The following is a 19,205-nucleotide window of genomic DNA, read 5'->3' as shown; positions in this document are numbered from 1 at the left end:
GAAGAATCAAGGCAATTTTTCCAAGAGGACTCAACAAAACTTGATATCTGAGCCATTTGGGCCTGCAAGAGAATGATTCAACAGAGTAAATATTTTATTTATTTATTTACTTACTTAAAATATTTATTTATTTGAGAGAGAGAGAGTAGGGGGAGGGACAGAGGCAGAAGGAAAGAGAGAATCTCAAGCAGACTTCCCACTGAGCACAGAGCCGTCCCAGCGCTCCATCTCATGACCCTGAGGTCATGACCTGAGCTGAAACCAGGAGTCAGACACTCATCAACTGAGCCACCCAGTCACCTGCATGATGAATACTTTAAAGTATATTCTACTTTAAATTCTAATTTTCCTTACTAATGTTCACATAGTCTTGATAGTAGGCATAAGGTATCCTTTTATTTGGTAAGATCTTTACCGTAACCATTTTTCCGTGGAGCAATATAAGATGAAGCATGGTTGGTTAACTGATGTGCTTTTAGCTATTCAGTGACAGAGCCAAGACTGAGACCCAAAGAATGGGATCACAAGGTCATCTCCCCCACCACCTGTTGATAATTAGTATCCCAACATCGATCCAGGTACATGTTTTTATTATAGGCAGAGCATCAAGCTGAGCCTGAATCTCAGCTCCACAGCCTTTATTATCTCTCAGCTGGGCCTCCTTAAACCAATCCATAAAATTGGCCTTGTCTTAGATCACCCTATTGCCAACAGCTGGGTGTTGACCCTTGCCCTGGTCTCCCAACCCAGTCAACCCCAGGCTGGGGCCTTCTTGCCATGCTTTGGGGTGCTCCCTCCCAGTGACTATTATGGCCTACTCCTGCCCTCTCCTGCCTGCCTCTGCCTCCTAGGCTTCTGGCCAGGGACTCATGCCCTGCTGCTTTTTTTTTTTTTTTAATTATTTATTTATTTATTTATGATAGTCACACAGGGAGAGAGAGAGAGAGAGAGGCAGAGACACAGGCAGAGGGAGAAGCAGGCTCCACGCACCGGGAGCCCGACGTGGGATTCGATCCCGGGTCTCCAGGATCGCTCCCTGGGCCAAAGACAGGCGCCAAACCGCTGCGCCACCCAGGGATCCCTCATGCCCTGCTTCTACTCTGACCTTCCACTTTCCTCTCGACTGGTCACAGCCCACTGATCTCTGTTCCTGGTATTAATATCATCTATTCAGCATGGATTGAGCACTTATAGGTAGGTACATGCACACATTAGCCATGAGGACCCAGCAACAAGCAAATCAGAACCTTCATGAGGTATGAGGTTCACAGTCAGCGAGGTACAGCTGATGTTAGACAAGGATGACAAATTTGCTGACTGTCATAAAGTGAGGACCACAGGGGATTATGAGCTGATCTAGACCAGAGAGCAGAGGTCAGTCAAGGCCTCCTGGCAGAACTTTGGATGATACTAGCATTTGCATCCAGAGTGGAATGTGCAGGTCTAAAGCTGAACCACGTGAGGGTCTGGCCTGTCCTCTCCCACTCCTTGTAGTCATAATCAGATGCCACTCATGTCAGAATATGACAGAAATAACACCTCTTAGAAACCCATGCCCTAGGGCAGCCCAGGTGGCTCAGCGGTTTAGCAGCGCCTTCAGCCCAGGGTGTGATCCCAGGGTCCTGGGATCAAGTCCCATGTCAAGCTCCCTGCATGGAGCCACTTCTCCCTCTGCCTGTGTCTCTGCCTCTTTCTTTCTCTGTCTCGCATGAATAAATAAATTAAATCTTAAAAAAAAAAAAAACCATGCCCTCCTATCTGTAGATTATTATTCCTTTTTTCTTCTTTAATTCACGCCTTTCTAAGAATGCATGACCTTCATAAAAGACAATTTCCCAGAAGTGGGCACTGTATAGATGAGTCACCCTACATCAAACTGGCACACAGGCTCTATCAGAGCATAAAAGAATACATTTAAGAATTATATTGCCGATTGACTCTTAATTCAATTCTGAAAATGTGGCTCACCCATCTGAACATGAGTCAGCATGAGTCCATTCGTGGGCTTTCAAGAGGCACTTAAAGAATTTCTGAGCCTCTCCTTGATCCACTGAGTTCTCTGTGGGAGTAGCCGAGTGAGGACAGTTTCAATTTCCAAGGTGCCTCAGCTCTCTTAGTGACTTTTAAACATCTGGAGAGCTGCACTGGCCAGGTAAAAGTACGCGGTGGGGGGTTCAGGTAGGGTGCTGGGGGGAACCCCTGCAAACTCTGGCATGCTCCTGCCAGGAGACAAAAGAATCACTGTGGGTGAGGCAGGACCAGGGGATGGGGGGAGGAAGAGCAAGGCAGAGAACACACAGAACTTAGCATGACAGTGTAAAACTATGGTTTTGGCTTTCAGCCAAAGACAAGAAAGAGCCTGATTATATTGCATATTTTAGGATCCTTTTTCTATTCCATTGAAAATGAGGAGGCGAAAAGCTTCTCTTTGTCATAAGAAATCAATTTCTTAGCTGCCATTTCTGCTTAGCACAATGTTTTTCTGCTATATCCTTTAAAATGCCATTTGTTAGTGTGATTACAGACTGAATTCCAATCCATGTCTAATTCTTTAAAATCATCTTTTGCTTTTAAAGGGTATAAAAAAGCATATGGATGAGCATATTAATCACAGCTACTATTTCTAGGGTCTGAGTGAAAAAGAAGTATTTATGTTAATGGTGTATGTGGCTGAGCATACAAGTCTAGAAATATTCTCGATTACCAAAATTATCTCTTCTGCTGCAACAAGAATATAACTGAAAGAATAAATTACCATAAAGTACCATAGCACACCCCATGCAGGTTAGCTTTCCGAGGTTAAATTGTTGCTCTTCGAATCGAGGTTAGAGAATATGTATTACTAGTCACACCACTTAGGCCATGATTGAATGAGCCAAAATGTTTAGCCACATTCTCTGGCTCTGACTTGGAATTAATTTGGAAAGTCCTAAATGCATCCCATTGGGCTCCCGGGAGAATCAAACCCTATGAAATTATTCCTTGTTCGCTTACAGTAAAATCTCTTGCAATCAGTACCATAGTCAAAAATTGGCACCAGTTATTCATAGTGTGCCATACATCACATGCACAGGCCACCAAAGCACTGGATGCCAAATATTGTGTAGTTGTAAATCTAACATGTCATGTCGGAATTGGATAGGGAAAGCAATTGCACATCCTTCAGGGGCCTGGGTCCTTGAAGACCATTTTAGAGCCACAGGCAGGGAAGTCTTGGGATGATAAACCAGTGTCATGTATTAAAGTCACACTAAACAGGATAAGGCCAACTGTCTCAGATTTCTAGTCTACTATTTTGCCCTTCCACGAGGTAGGACAAACTCTCCATCACATGCATAAATGATGCTCAGACCAGTATACCATTTGCAGAGATGAAGAAAGATTCCATTTTTGTGAACTCTGAGTTATAACCATGAAAACAATTTTTTGTTTGTGATTTTTTTTAGTCAATTTCAAAAACACTGTGGGCAACTAACGTTCTTTTCCTTATCTGTCAAAAAGATGGCGAAACTAATACCAAAGCATCCAGGGATGTCAGATTAGGACCAAAGGAGGCTAAAGTGATCAGACCCTGGATATGGGTTTCTGCTGCTTCTGCTAAGTTTCAGCCAGAGGAACAAAAACTTCGGCTTCCTATATGAAGAGAGTGGCCAGCAACATGTAAAGCTGAGGTCTTAACCGCGTTACACATTTTTCTTCAATTTATCAGAATACAGTGTTAATAAGCTCGGAGACCCTCACACAGTATTCCAAATTGCTAAACAGGGCTTCTGTTACCACTGTGTTTATTGTTCAGAAAAACAATGTTCTAAAGAGAGAAGATGACTGAAAATACCACCAATAAAAAATGTCACCACACAGCACATTTGTGTACCTGAACAAGGGTAATGATAATAATTATTACCCCTTCACCAGAGAAGATCAAGATGCTACTCAGCATTTATGCATCAACAGGCAGGAGCTCTGACACTTTGGCTAACTTGTCATCCTCAGCATCCTCATGGCCCGCATACATCTTCTGGCACCTACTACACACTTTACCTGCATCAATTCATTTAATCCCTATGGCAACTGTGTTTGGGCCCTTCCCGAAACAGACAAGATGAGATTAGATCTGTAAGAGACCTAAGGGGATGAGACATTTGAGGGGAACGGGGAAGGAGCTGGGGACGTCCTGATGCAGGCTAAGCTGGAAACGATTAGGAGGGAAGGAAGGTTGGGTAGGAAAAGTCTTAGAATACAGCACAGTTTTTAAGGAAGTCTATGGAGGGTCCCTGAGCCAAGGTTATCTATCCAAGGAGACCACATCAACCAAAAACCAGCACGGCTTCCTGTCTGTGCTTCCTTCGGTGATTGACAGTGGGAAGTGTGGCCTTGGTGAGGACACTGTCATGTATCAGGGCACAGCTCATGGGGCGGTAAATCAATGACACCTCCCACAGTCAGAGATCTGAGAGGGACAGTTTCATGCACCATCAGTCTGGGTCCAATTGGGAGAGAGGAACCACATTGTGAGTTAAGAAGTTTAACGTAATGAATAATTAAATTCTGATAAAGGAGTGACTATAAGACCCAAAGACACTCAGTTTTATACCCAGGGCTTAAGGAGAGAATCAAAGGAAAGACAGACTTGAAAGGATCCCCTCCCCAAGACGGGGGTTCAGACTTCATTGCAGAAGTAGCTCAGCCCCTCAGATAGCCAGGACATTTTTGCTGGTTTGTCCCAGCTAGAGTTGGGTTGCTGTCCCCAGGCAAGCAAAAAGCAGTCCTCTAGGGACACACAGAGCGCTGGTGATGAGCAAGTCGTGGCCTTGGCTACAGAGAAAGCACTGGCTCAGAGGGAAATCATGGTTATAGGCTGGCCAGCCACACCTGGCCTGCAGAGGGAGTTAGGGGCAAACGTGGGCAGGCAGCCTCAGGACTCTGGTCAGTGCATGGGCAAGTGGCCTCAGAACTCTGGACCCGTGTTGAGAGAGCCATGGGATCAGCTGGCCAGATGGAGGTTCTTGGCAAGAGGCTGGGCGCACAGCTCCACTATGTTCTTCACCCTCATGCTGGGACCCCTGTGCGGCAGGGAGCCCTTCCTCCTGCAGTGTCCCTCCAAGGCATGCCCCTGAGAAAATTCACCATCCAGCTCACTGTGAAGGACAGATGTTTAAAGAACTGCTGTCCATTTGGGCAGAGCATCAGAAGGTGAGCCTGGACCTGAGAGGGGTGATACATTGATAATGAGAGCAGGTTGTCACCTTGGGAAACCAGGAGGTTAGTTGTCCCTTTCTAGAGAAGAGAAAAATGGAGCCTTGGGGAGCTTATATAATTGGCACAAGGTCATATACACAGCAAGAGGAGGAACAGGGGTTCCAACCTAAGTCTGTATGATTCCAGAACACATGTTCTTAGCCACCATGCTGTTTTATCATGACTCATCACAGAAGACACTAGAATCCTTCGTAAAGCTCCTGATTATTTATGACAGGAAACTCCTTTCTAATAAGCTCTGGGATTTGTCAGTATACCATCAGAATAAGTTGTGTTTTCCTGCAGCCTTGAGAAGACATTCTTCCCTTACATTCTGTAATCACACGACTCTGCCAAGAACACAGAAACAAATGTTTAACCAGATGTGAAGAAAGTAAGCCCTCCTCGTATAAAAGGATCAAAAAATAAGAGAGCAATAGGGACCAGTGACCACGAGGAACTGTTCCGAGGCCCTTGGCTATTCAGACTCAGAGGGAAACAGGAAAGGAATGATGATTCAATATGGCAAAGATTTTCTGGATCGACAAACTCAACAGCTGTTCTCCTTTTCCCCTGGGGTCTGAATCCGAGGAAATGAACTTGCTGATTTCTGCTCACATGAGACGGAACTTCTTAACTGTTACAATGATGAAACACTAGAAGAAAATTCTTTGTGAAGTATTAGGGTCTCCATTCCCAGAGATATTAAAAAGGGAAATCAAAACTATATATCATGGGGGCACCTGGGTGACTCAGTGGTTGAGCATCTGCCTTTGGCTCAGGGCATGATCCCTGGGTCCTAGGATTGAGTCCTGCATCAGGCTCCCCAGGGCAAGCCTGCTTCTCCCTCTGCCTATGTCTGCCTCTCTCTGTGTGTCTCTCATGGATAAATAAATAAAACCTTTTAAAAAGACCAATCTATCTATCATGAACGATTCAGACACTCCTCTAGATAAAAACAGCACTTTCTCAGGGTGCTTCCATGTCCCAGATTGCCCATATGCCTCAGTCATCTTTAATTCTTCCTTGCCACTAACGGTAAATGCCTTCCGAGGACATGAGCCAACAAAGGGCATCCCCATTCACCCAACACTGTATGCAAACTGTTTCTCATCTTCACAACACTCTAAGGTAAGCTCCATTGTTTCCAGTTTCCAGATTCTGAGGCTCAGAGAGGTCAAGTAACTTATCAAGAATCACGTAGCAAGTAAACAATAGTCAGAATTCTAACCCAAGGGGATCCCTGGGTGGCTCAGCGGGTTAGTGCCTGCCTTTGGGCCAGGGCGTGATCCTGGAGTCCCAGGATTGAGTCCCATGTCGGGCTCCCTGCATGGAGCCTGCTTCACCCTCTGCCTGTGTCTCTGCCTCTCTCTCTCTCTCCCTCTCTCTCTCTCTCTCTCTATCAGGAATATATAAATAAAAAAATCTTAAAAAAAAAAAAAAAAGGAATTCTAACCCAAGACTATCTACACACAAGCCTGGATGACCTCATGGGCAAACCATGCCTTTTTAGCCCATCAGCAGGTAACTAAGCAGTAAACACTTGGAGGCTTCCCTCCGCTCCTGAACTCCCCCCAAGTCTGCCAAGTCTGAGTTGTACAACTCATTTAATTCTGCGTACCTGGAAAACTAGCAAATCAGTAAGCCACAGATGGAAAAAGGAAGATAAGTAATAAAGACAGATAAAGAAAATAGGAGCAAAAAAGTTCAAGAACATGCATATCTCTATCTCTTCCTTCATCTCTATCATATCTCTACTACCCAGGCTCTCATGAAATAGCCAAGAATTGACTCATTGACTCGCCTCACAAACCTCATTTGAAGGGAGAAATACAAGATACAGCCTTAGCCAAGCATGAGCAAACTGTGACACTGCCCAATCCCATTATTTTTGCAAGGGGAAGTGTTAAAAACGCATAAGTTTTGTTTTATTATATGTGTGTACAGAAATTGGACCATCTGAAATACACAACCCCATGTGTTTCTCGAAGGGATTGGTTTACAGTGTTTTGATAACTAAAAATTCTTTATTATTCCCTTGTCATTAATCTTTTGCATCTGAGGCCACAGAACAAGGGAGCAAATCCCTTTCACACAGATGCTTCACTGGGAGAACTCCACCTGTCGTGAGCATTAACTAAGTGTGGTGGCTGGTACCCTTCCCAAGAAGCAGGGCTTGCTTCAACCTCCCCAGCCACACCAGCTGGCTGGCTCAAGATCCCTGTTACTCCCTCTACTCAGATGGCTTCAAGCTGGAGGTTACTTATGAGAGCTCTACATGAAATATATTTCCCAAAATGTTCTTTATCTATTTATCTAAATGTCCTTTATCTAAGATTTTTACAAAATATTCCTAAATGATCAACCAACAAAATATCTCTGTTCTGTACCTGTCTCAATATTAAAACAAATAAATTATATGCTGGGGATTTTGAAACAAAATGAATAAAAGACTTTCCTTGCCGGGTACCTGGGTGGCTCAGTGGTTGAGCATCTGCCTTTGGCTCAGGGTGTGTTCCTGGGGTCCTGGGATCAAGTCCTGCATCAGGCTTCCCTCAGGGAGCCTGCTTCTCCCTCTGCCTATGTCTCTCTGTCAATCTCTCTCTGTCTCTCTCTCTCTGTGTGTCTCTCCTGAACAAATAAATAATCTTAAAAAAAACAAAAAGGACTTTCCTTGCCTTCAAGGAGTTCACAAAAGTAGTATAGAAAATCGAAATGAAAGTAACCACAATAAAATGTGGAGCTCTGATGAAAGCGTTCAGGGATTTCATGTCAGCAGAGGAAAGGCACCTAGCCTTGGAGACCAGAGCACACTCTCCAGTATGGAGGTTGGAGGTTTGAGCAGAGCCTTCTCTATCTGTCAGCTTGGGCTGTGTAACCAAATGGCTTAAACAACAGACATTTCCTTTCTCACAGTTCTGAAGGCTGGGGATACAATACCAGGGTGCTGGTAAAATTGGTTCCTGGCTTTTACATGGCCACCTTCTCACTGTGTCCTCACACGATAGGGAGAGAAAGAGATCTCCGGTGTCTTTTCTCTTAAGGACATTAATCCTATGAAATCAGGGCCTTCCCCTTATGACCTGATTAATTCCTAAAAGCCCTGTCTCCAAACACAATCACTTTGGGAGTTAGTGGTTCGGGATCCCTGGGTGGCGCAGAGGTTTGGCGCCTGCCTTTGGCCCAGGGCGTGATCCTGGAGACCCGGGATCGGATCCCACATCAGGCTCCCAGTGCATGGAGCCTGCTTCTCCCTCTGCCTATGTCTCTGCCTCTCTCTCTCTCTGTGTGACTATCATAAATAAATAAAAAATTAAAAAAAAAAAGGGAGTTAGTGGTTCACATATGAGTGGGGGTGGTGGTGGTGGTATCACTACTTAGTCCATAGCACCTTCAGAATGAATGGTAGGCGCTGGCCATGTGGAATGTACTCAGAGCAGGGATGGCATCCCAGGAAAATACATCTGTGGGCACCGGTTGTAAGGGTTAGGCAGGTTAGGGGAATGAGATCCGCCCCCACATGGCTGAGAGCATGGGGAGGGATGGGCAGAGGGAAAGTAATGTTTTTTAAGCAGTGTGTACTTTATCTTGTGGGCAGTTAGGATTTTTACAGGACTTTTTAGTAAAGGAGTTGAACAGATTTGCATTATAGGAAAAAAAAAAAAAACAGTTGGTCCACATCTGAAAAATAAGTAGTAGGACAAGGGGGATTGGAATTTGGGACCCAAGCCACGGACACTGCAGTAATTCCAGGAAAAATAACGAGGGGTTTTGCCAAGATAGTAGCAATTTACGTGCAGAGGAAGAAACAAATTTAAGAGTAATTTAAGAGGCAAAATTGTAGGAATGTTGGCTAGAGAGTAGGGAAGGGAAAAGGTAGAATCCTAGTTTTCTGGAATGGGTGCCTGAGCAATATTGAGGTCTCTGTATTATCACTATGGTTGAGTTGGAATGACATGCTTTGGTTTGTGCTGTCACTGTTGTTTTTCTATTTGCAGACCACCCTGGGACATCCCCATCTCACATAACACAACGGTGGGACTAGCACGTGGATCAAAGGGTAAAGATACAAACGGTAATCAGAATAAAAACTACACTTTAATAATAATGGTAGGAAATTTGACAAAATAAACAACAGTATTACAACTTAAAGATCAAATTTGATGAAATAAACAACAATATTACAATGTAAAGACCATATGTGCAAATATTTTGGGGATTACACTAAAATAATGATAATTAGAGAAGTTTATACTTATTAAATTATCCCAATATATCAAAATTAGTGTCATTTCACATGTAATCGAAATAAATATTATTAACAAAATATTTTATATGTTTGTTCTACTTTGTCATTGAAGTCTACTTGCTATTTTATACTTACAGCACAACTTCATCCTGTGAGTTACATTTCTGGTGCTCCGTAGTCACCTGTTGCTAGTGGGTTGCATATTGGACAGCACAGTCCAGACCGAGAAAAGTTCTTGAGACAAGCATTAAATATCAGACACTAGGATTTATTAATCAGAAGATTCAAATGCAGGTAGTAGTTTATTATAAAAATGTGACATGCTAAATGCTGTTTTAAAAAACATATAATTATTTTAAAGTCAAGCTTCCTAAAGCTATATAATAAGCCAAAATTTAATGCTCCTGTTTTGTAAGTAAATTTTCTGACACATTGCTTGCAAAGCCATCTGAGGACATGCAGTCTGTGATTGCGCAGGGTATTTGATTAGACTGTTTACCTTGTTGCAGAGATAAATGAGGTAACCTCTGCCTCCACAGATGAGCCAAAGGACTTTGGGGGATTAAACAAAAAAGTCTACTTTTATTACATGCATAACTTACTATTGAACATGGGAAATTTGTAAAGCTCCATGAATATCTGATGCAATTAGGCAGTAGATGTATATTAGTTTGGTTTACCAATATTTATTTGTCACAATTATAGTAATCTGGCTCAAAACAAATTTGACAGTAATTCTGGGATTGTTCCTACAAACAGAAGGTCTTTTTTTTTCAACAGAAATGATTTTAGGTAGGAGAGAACTTTGATTTGCGTTCTCTCCCTGATAAAACAATTCAAGAAAAAGTTTAAAATTTTGTACTGGCATAAAGGAAGCAAAACAAGTTGCAATTTCCCAGTCTTTTTTCTGAACATTTGTCACTGCCCATGAGTCTGTATGTATATTATAACCTGTATGACCTGTAGAGAGAAGGCAGCTTCTGTTTCCACACGAAGCAGAGAACCAGATGCCCTGCTGGATATTCTACCTTGGGAGGCCTTGCCTTTCACCAAGGCCTTTCAATGCCATCCCTGAGTGCGGGCCAATACAGCCACCATCTGGTTTTTCCTAGCACTGATATTTTGATCCAACCCATCCATGAACTAGGCTTAGGCTTTCCATTCTCCATCATAAGGTATGCCTTATAAGGCAGCAGGTGTAAGCTGAGGAAGAGGTGATGGTGTAGCAGTGGTTGATGATGTGGGGTCTGGGCTACTTGTTTATTCAGCTTCTGGGAACACTGCCAATTGCTCTCCAAGGTCAAGTAATGTCTCAACCAGGGTCCAGTAGCATGCTTGGAGCTATTTATAGAAAGGCCCATGATTCTTCTGTAATGCATTCCTGTAAAATTCAAGGCATCTGTGTTCTCTCATTGAGGATTGCCATAATGCCACATAGCATCTTTTTCCACCTCTGACAACTTCATTATGGTAGGCCAAGTTGACTCAGTCATGTGGCCCAGGTGGCAGAGCTGTGTGTCCTATGGTCTGGATGTGCTCCTAAGCCGTTTGCTGTTCTGGCTCCATTCAGAGTGGGAAGCCCCTGTGGCCTCCGTGTGTGAGTTGGAACAGTTTTCCCAGGTGTGGTGTATGCTGTCTCTAGAACCTTTGAAGAATCCTATTAGACACTGTGCATAATCAAATGTCCGGGTAATGTACGAAAGACCTCTGGGCTCTGTGTTCTGTTTCATTGATCTATTGGTTTATCCTTGATCCAGTTCCACACAACCTTAACTACTGTGGCTTTTCATTAATTCTGATTTTAATAGGATAAGTCCTTCTACTTTGTTCTTCTTTAGATATGACACTATTCTTGGCCTTGTACATTTCTACATAAAGTTTAGAACCAGTTTATCAATTTACAACACACGTGCGCGTGCGCACACACACACAATTGTTATTTTGATTGGAATTGCTTTGACTCATAGATCCATTTGGTAATAATTGATATCTTTAAATACTGAGTCTTACACATAAGTAGAATACTTTAAAATTTAGGTATTCTTTCCTTTTTCTCAGTAATATAATTTTACATAAAATGTACATATTTTTCTGGTTTGACTCTGAAGTTTTTGATATTTTATATTGCTGCAAACTGAATCCTTTTAATATTTATTTTATAACTCTTTGTTGTCATTATGCAGGAATGCAATTACAATTACTTTTTGAATATTGAACTTATATACAGAAACTTATTAATCTGTTAATTCCAATGATTTATCTCTAGATTCTTTTTAACTTTCATGAATATAATGATATAATCTGTGAATAAATAATAGTTATTTCTTCCTTTCTTGTCATTATACTTTTATTTCATTAATTAAGTTAGTTAGTTGCTTTACTGCACTGGTTAGAACCTCTAATGCAATGTTTTTAAAGTAGTCAGAATAAATGCCTTGTACAAGTAGCATTTCATCATGATCTTAGAGTGAAAGCTTTTAACACATCACTATTATGTATGCTACTTGTACTTTTTAAAATTATTTTTTGGTAGATATGAATTAAGCAAGCTGCCTTCTTTTCCTAGTTTGCCAAGAGATTTTTGTCATGAGTGAATGTTAAATATTAACAATTTTTTCTGCATCTACTAATATATGATTTTTCTTTTTCTTTTTTTAATATAATGACTTACATTATTTTTAAATGTGAAAATAGCCTTTCTTTTCTAAAAAAATAAACCCAGCTTGATTTAGATGTATTTTTGTTTTTTGCAGATTGTTGGATTCTATTTTGATTAATATTTTATATATATCCTCATCAGTAATATTTCAACTTTTTTATTTTAGTGTTGTCCATTTTTAGTATCTGAGTTAGGCTGGCTGGCCTAACACAAAATGTTAGGAAGGGCTTTTTTTTTCTATTTTTTTCAAATAAATTTGAAGATTGACATCATGTATCCTTTTAATAATTGATAGAATTCACCAGCAGTGCCCTGGGTGTAGAGCTGCATTTCTGAGACTGTTTTTTTTTTTTTTTCTGAGACTGTTTTTAATTACAGACTAATTGTTTTATTAAAAGTCGCAGTATTTATATTTTCAGTTTCCTTTTGTATTGATTTTAGTACACTGCATGGTTCTAATAATTTATTAACATTAATTTGCTCATAATGTTTTCTTAACTATTTAAAGAGTAGAGAATCTATAATGATGCTCTCTTTTTCATTCTGATATTGGTTTTTACATTTTACCTTTTCCTTGATTGGTAGAGGTATTTGTAAAAAAATTAACTAAAGATGTACTAGTCCTTTGCACTAAATACTACAAATCATTGCAGGGATAAATTTTATGCCATGTCCATAGGTTGGAAGAATGAATAATGTAAAGATGCTAGTTCTCAAATTGATCTCTAGATTCAATGTAACTCAAATCCAAACTCCAGTAAACTTAAAAAAAAAAAAAACTGACAAGCAGATACTGAAAATTATGTGGAAATTAGAGATTCAGAATAGCCACAACAATCTTGCAAATGAAGAACAAAATTGGAGGGTTCTTACATACTGATGTCAAGAGTTACTATAAAGCCAGAATAATTATGATAATGCTCCATTGGCATGAGTATAAGCAAACTGATGAATGGAGCAGAACTGACTTTAGAAAAAAACCCATATAAATATGGTCAAATGATTTTCAACAAAGACACCAATGAAATTCAGTGGAGAAACAAAAATATTTTGAAAAATGACACTGAAGAACCATGAGCCATGTGGGTACATGACCCATTTCTCATGCTACACACAAAAATGAACTTAACATAGGTTGTACATGCAAGCGTAAGAGGTAAAGATCTTCGATAGAAATATAACAGAATACCTTGAAAACTTAAAATAAGCAAAGATTTTATTTCTCAGATTGCTTTCAAAAAGTAATATTTCTTTTAAAAAATGATCAATGCTACTTCAAATAATTTAAAAACTTTGCTCCTCAAAAGACGCCAGTAACATAATGACAAACTGAAAAGGCTGTTTACAGACTGGGAGAAAATTTAGATGATAGATTGTTAGGTAGATAGATAGATGATACACACTGTCAATTCTCATTTTTTGCAATAATTAAGTTCTATAAAGTCATGAAATTAGCAAATACTAAACTATTGTGCCTAGAGGAAATACAAGGTTAGGTCCCTATGAGCCTTTGGTCACAATACTTTCAACACTTGACTAATACATAACCTTGTTTCAGGTGAATTTTTCTTTTTTTTTTTTTTAAGATTTTATTTGTTTATTCATGAAAGACACACAGAGAGAGGCAGAGACACAGGCAGAGGGAGAAGCAGGCTCCATGCAGGGAGCTGGATGCAGGACTCAATCCCTGGACCCCAGGATCATGCCCTGAGCCAAAGGCAGATGCTCAACCACTGAGCTACCCAGGCATCCCTCATGCAAATATTCTTCTTTAAAAATGTTATTTAATATATATTGTCGATTCACTATAATTCATGCCTCAATGAGGCCTATCTAACCTACCTATTTTCTCCATAAAGTACATCACAGCATTCTTGCACTTCAGAACACCAGACAGCACTTCAACACTTCACTTGGGAGTCATTTTAAACAACAAAATCATCAGCAAATGAGATAACAAAAATACAAAACTTGGCACTCAATAGGCTTTAAAAAGACATTTGTAGAATGAGCCGAAGCAAAAAAGCAGAGCATCACTTTGATCTCATCTGGGAACATGGGTATCAGGTGACTCAAAATTTTCACACTTCTGCTCACATTTGTAAGAGACTACAAAAGTGCCCTGAGTATGGATTCTGAAGTTAAAAATGTATTTTACTGAATTATGGAATCCATGAATAGTAAGAATATTTGTGTGTATGTGTGTGAGTATAAAACAAAGAACATGTCTCCAGAATATATATAGAATTTTTAGAGATTAGTAATAAAATGAAAAAAGCTCAGTAAAATGGGCAAAAAGAAGAGAATTCAGAAAATAATACACATATGCATCAGATTGGCTAAAACTAGAAAGTTTTACAAAACCAGATGTTGAAAAGAAGCATAGGAACAGGAACTCTAAAACACTGCTGGCGTTATGTAAATAATATTTGGAAAACATTTTAGGTGGCTTCTTATATACTTAAACATACTCCTATTTTATGATTCAGCAACTCTATTCCTAGTTTTTGCTCCCCTAAAAATGAAAACACACATTTACAAAAAAGATTTACTCAAGAACTTCAATGGAACTTAATATTAATTAAATACTGTAAACAACCCAAATAGCAAGGGAATGGTTAAACATATTGTATTATATTTATACAATGGAATACTACTCAGCAATAAAAAGAAATAACCTTCCGATATTCACAACAACATGAGTGAATTTATGTTAAGGAAAAGAAGCCAGGCAAAAAAAAAAAAAAGAGTTCATATATTATTATTCTCTTTATATACATTTTAAATAAAGAAAAAATAATCTAGAAGGATAGAAATCAATATCATGGTTGTCTCTGGAGAGGAGAATAATTAATTAGATTTTCTAGGATGGGACATACTACATATCTTCACTAAAGTATTAGTCTGGCTAATGTGTACCTTTGCCAAAACTTATATAAATTATATATATACATAGATATATAAATATATAAATAATATCAGTGCATCTAATTATATGCAATCATATCTCAATTACCAAAAAAAAAGTTAGAAGGAGAAGAATATGAAGAGAGAGAGGGAAAGAAAGAAAGGGAAGGGGGAACATTCTTTGAAAGAAGCATAATGAAAATAGGAAAAAAAGTGTGGGTGGATATGACTAACTTCTCTCCATCTTCTCTAATACTGTGACTTAAAAAGGTAAACACACCAAAGGAAAGAATTTAGATGAAATGTTAAGAAAACTTGACTTAGAGTTCATGGATTTCCCCATCCGTGGAAGTATTTTCATCTAGGGATTCAGTGGGTTTGTGAGCCCGTTGAATTTATATGAAATCTTGTGTGTCATTTTCTGTGTAGATATTTATCAGAAGACACGGCTAACATCAGGTTTTTTCAAAGAGTCATGGATCTCAAAATATGAAACATCATTTTCTTAAAGGAATTTGCAACCATCAGGCTAGATTACCTGGTGGGCATGTGAAATGTCTTACCTGACATATCCCTACAAATAGTTATCCATTTGACAGCATTTGCAAATCAGTGTCAAAATCCTTGAGGATAATGTTAATGTTGTGGTTATGAAGAAAATGCCCTTATTCTTAATAGGCATATATTCAAGTACTATAGTTTCACAGTGTCTTCAATTCTCTTTCAAATGGTTCAACCAAAAAAAAAAAAAGTGTATATATAGATAGAGAGCAACCACAATAAAGCAAATGTGGCAAAATATTAATAATCAGTAAGCCTTGGTAAGAAATATATGGATCGTCATTGTACTGTTCTTACAACTTGCCTATGGCTTTGAAGTTCTTCAAAATTAAGTGTTGAGAATAAAGAATGAGACACATACTCAAAAAATTTTTGATCAGCCAGGCAGAAAAATCAAGTTTCGCCTACAGTTGCAAAAATTCAGGCCAGCCTCAGATTTCTCTCTGATATTCACCACTACAAGATGTTAAAGGAGTGCTAACAGAATTCTTAGGGAGAAAAAATTTTAAGCCAAGATTTTTAAACCCAGCCAAACATTTGATTAAATATAAAGGCAACAGGGAACACACTTCCCAAGAACCCTTCTTAGAAACAGAGTACATGAGATATCTCATTGTGGTTTTGCTTTGCTTTTCTCTGATAATTAGTGATGTTGAATAACTTTTCATGTGTCTGTTTGTGGTGATGATATCACAGGTGTGTACGTATTTCCAAACTCATCAAAACGTACATATTAGATTTGTGCAATTCTTTGTATATTGAGTACACCTGAGTAAAGTTGAAAAAATACTAGAAGATAGATTTCATTCAACTAAGAGTTGAAAGGAGAAATTATGGCAAAGGGAGTGGGTGTGCATGACTGTAATATAACTTAACTATTATCTGAATACTAAAATAGACAGGAAGATTATAGTTACACAATAAAATGTAACTATTAAAAGTCTGATGGTGAAGAAATAGAAATTAAAGTGTTTGGGAAGACAATGGAGAAGGAAAATTGAACACAGTTCAAGCACACTGATTTTCTCATCTTTGATACATGGGGTTCAAGAAAGATAAATAAAAATAAGCTAAAAGCAGCATTAGCATATTTCAGAACACAAAAATAACTATTAACAATGATATCAGCTAAAAATCAGTAGCAGAGAAGACAGAGATTAGTTGAAATATATTAATTTCCTCATTGTCCATAGAAGAGAATCACTACATTAGCACATTTTTTAAATCAGATAATCCAAGTAGACACAGAAAAGGCACTTGAAGAATTTCACAATGATTCATAATTAAAACTGCTAATGAACTAAAAATAGAAAGGACCTTCTTAACCTGATAAAGCACATCTATAAAAATATATTAGAATAATCATCTTGAACCAGAAAGTATTATAAGTAGTCTCTTAAAATCAGCAACACAACAGAGACGTCCACTAACATCATTCCTTGTCACCTAGTAGTAGAGGTTCCAGTAGCCCAAAAGCCAAGAAAAAAATTTTTCGGACATAAGGATTGAAAGAGGGGATTGGCTTCTCCCTCTGCCTATGCCTCTGCCTTTCTCTGTGTGCATCTCTCATGAGTAAATTTTAAAAAATCAGCAACAATTAGAAAGTATGATTTGAAAAGATACTATTTGTTATAGCAGCAATATTTATAAAGTATCTAGAAATAAATATTTCTTTTTTTAAAGATTTTATTTATTTGGAATGCCTGGGTGGCTCAGTAGTTGAACCACCCAGGTGCCCCCCACCAGGAATTAATCTGACAAAAGATGTTCTAGACTCGCTCAGAAAATGTCAAAGCTTTACTGAAGGAAATTAAAGAATACTTAACAAATGAAGGGATGTTCTTATCCGTAGATAAGAATATTTAATATTGTAAAGATATCCATTGTTCCCCAAATGATTCATGGACACAAAGCAATTCTAATAAAAATTCCAACACATGCATCTTGAAACATGACAATTTGCTTCTAAAAGTGACATCGAAGAGCAAAGAACCAGAGATAAGAAAATGTTAAAGAATGACTAGCACACATCAGGGAAATACAAATCAAAACCACAATGAGATACCACCTCACACCAGTGAGAATGGGGAAAATTAACAAGGCAGGAAACAACAAATGTTGGAGAGGATGCAGAGAAAAGGGAACCCTCTCACACTGTTGGTGGGAATGTGAACTGGTGCAGTCACTCTGGAAAACTGTGTGGAGGTTCCTCAAAGAGTTAACAATAGACCTGCCCTACGACCCAGCAATTGCACTGCTGGGGATTTACCCCAAAGATACAGATGCAATGAAACGCCAGGACACCTGCACCCCGATGTTTCTATCAGCAATGTCCACAATAGCCAAACTGTGGAAGGAGCCTCGGTGTCCATCGAAAGATGATGGATAGAGAAGCTGTGGTCTATGTATACAATGGAATATTCCTCAGCCATTAGGAACGACAAATACCCACCATTTGCTTCGACTTGGATGGACCTGGAGGGTATTATGCTGAGTGAAATAAGTCAATGGGAGAAGGACAAACAGTGTATGCTCTCATTCATTTGGGGAATATAAATAATAGTGAAAGGGAATATAAAGGAAGGAAAAAGAAATGTTGGGAAATATCAGGAAGGGAGACAGAACATAAAGACTCCTAACTCTGGGAAACGAACTAGGGGTGGTGGAAGGAGAGGAGGGCGGGTGTTGGAGGGGAATGGGTGATGGGCACTGAGGCGGACACTTGACGGGAAGAGCACTGGGTGTTTTTCTGTATGTTGGTAAATTGAACACCAATAAAAATTAATTAAAAAAAAAAAAAGAATGACTGGCACAATGGGGTAGAATAGGGACTGTCCTACCAGATGTAAAGAGTTCTCATACAGCTGTAGTAACTATGAGATTACAATATTGGTGGTAGGATAAAAAACACAGAAGGAGCAGAACAGAAAGTCCCCAAAAGTGACACACAAGAGCCAAATTTAAATGTTATTTAAACTGAATAAAGATGGAGTCCACAACAAAGACCTGATGATGATTAGGACTCCCTATTTGCTAGATAACATAGCTTTAATATTAATAAAACTGAAAGAAAGCATGAAAAACAGGCAAAAACACAGTGGGAATTATTCAATTCCACTCATTTCATTTTTATCAGATATGTAAATCAAAGACGTATAAGACTTTAACATAATCCTGTAGATCATACATGTGTATGTTAAATGAAAGGAATTATAATTTCAGCATATATTATATACTGAAAAGAACTATTTTATATATTGAAAAGAGAATTTTCACTCATTTTAAGTACACATGATAATACAATAAAATCAAAGACAATTACAAAACCAGAAAACTAAACTCTACAACCCGGAAAGGATCATTTTCTGGGAAAAGATAATTTACTAAAATTGATCTCAGAATACAGCAAAAATACAAGCTCAATATTTTTCATCGAAGAATAAAGGAAATTGTCAAAGGATTCCTCCCCATCGAAAAGCATCAGGTCCAGATGTGTTCACAGGGGAATTCTACAAAACCATGTAGGTAATTCCAATGTGAGTTTAAACTGTTCCTGCATATAAAGAACAGCTACAAAGGGGACTTTCCCAA

Source organism: Vulpes vulpes, chromosome 13 (assembly GCF_048418805.1).
Source record: "Vulpes vulpes isolate BD-2025 chromosome 13, VulVul3, whole genome shotgun sequence".
NCBI classification, from domain to species: Eukaryota; Metazoa; Chordata; class Mammalia; order Carnivora; family Canidae; genus Vulpes; species Vulpes vulpes.
This window is presented reverse-complemented; position numbering follows the sequence as displayed.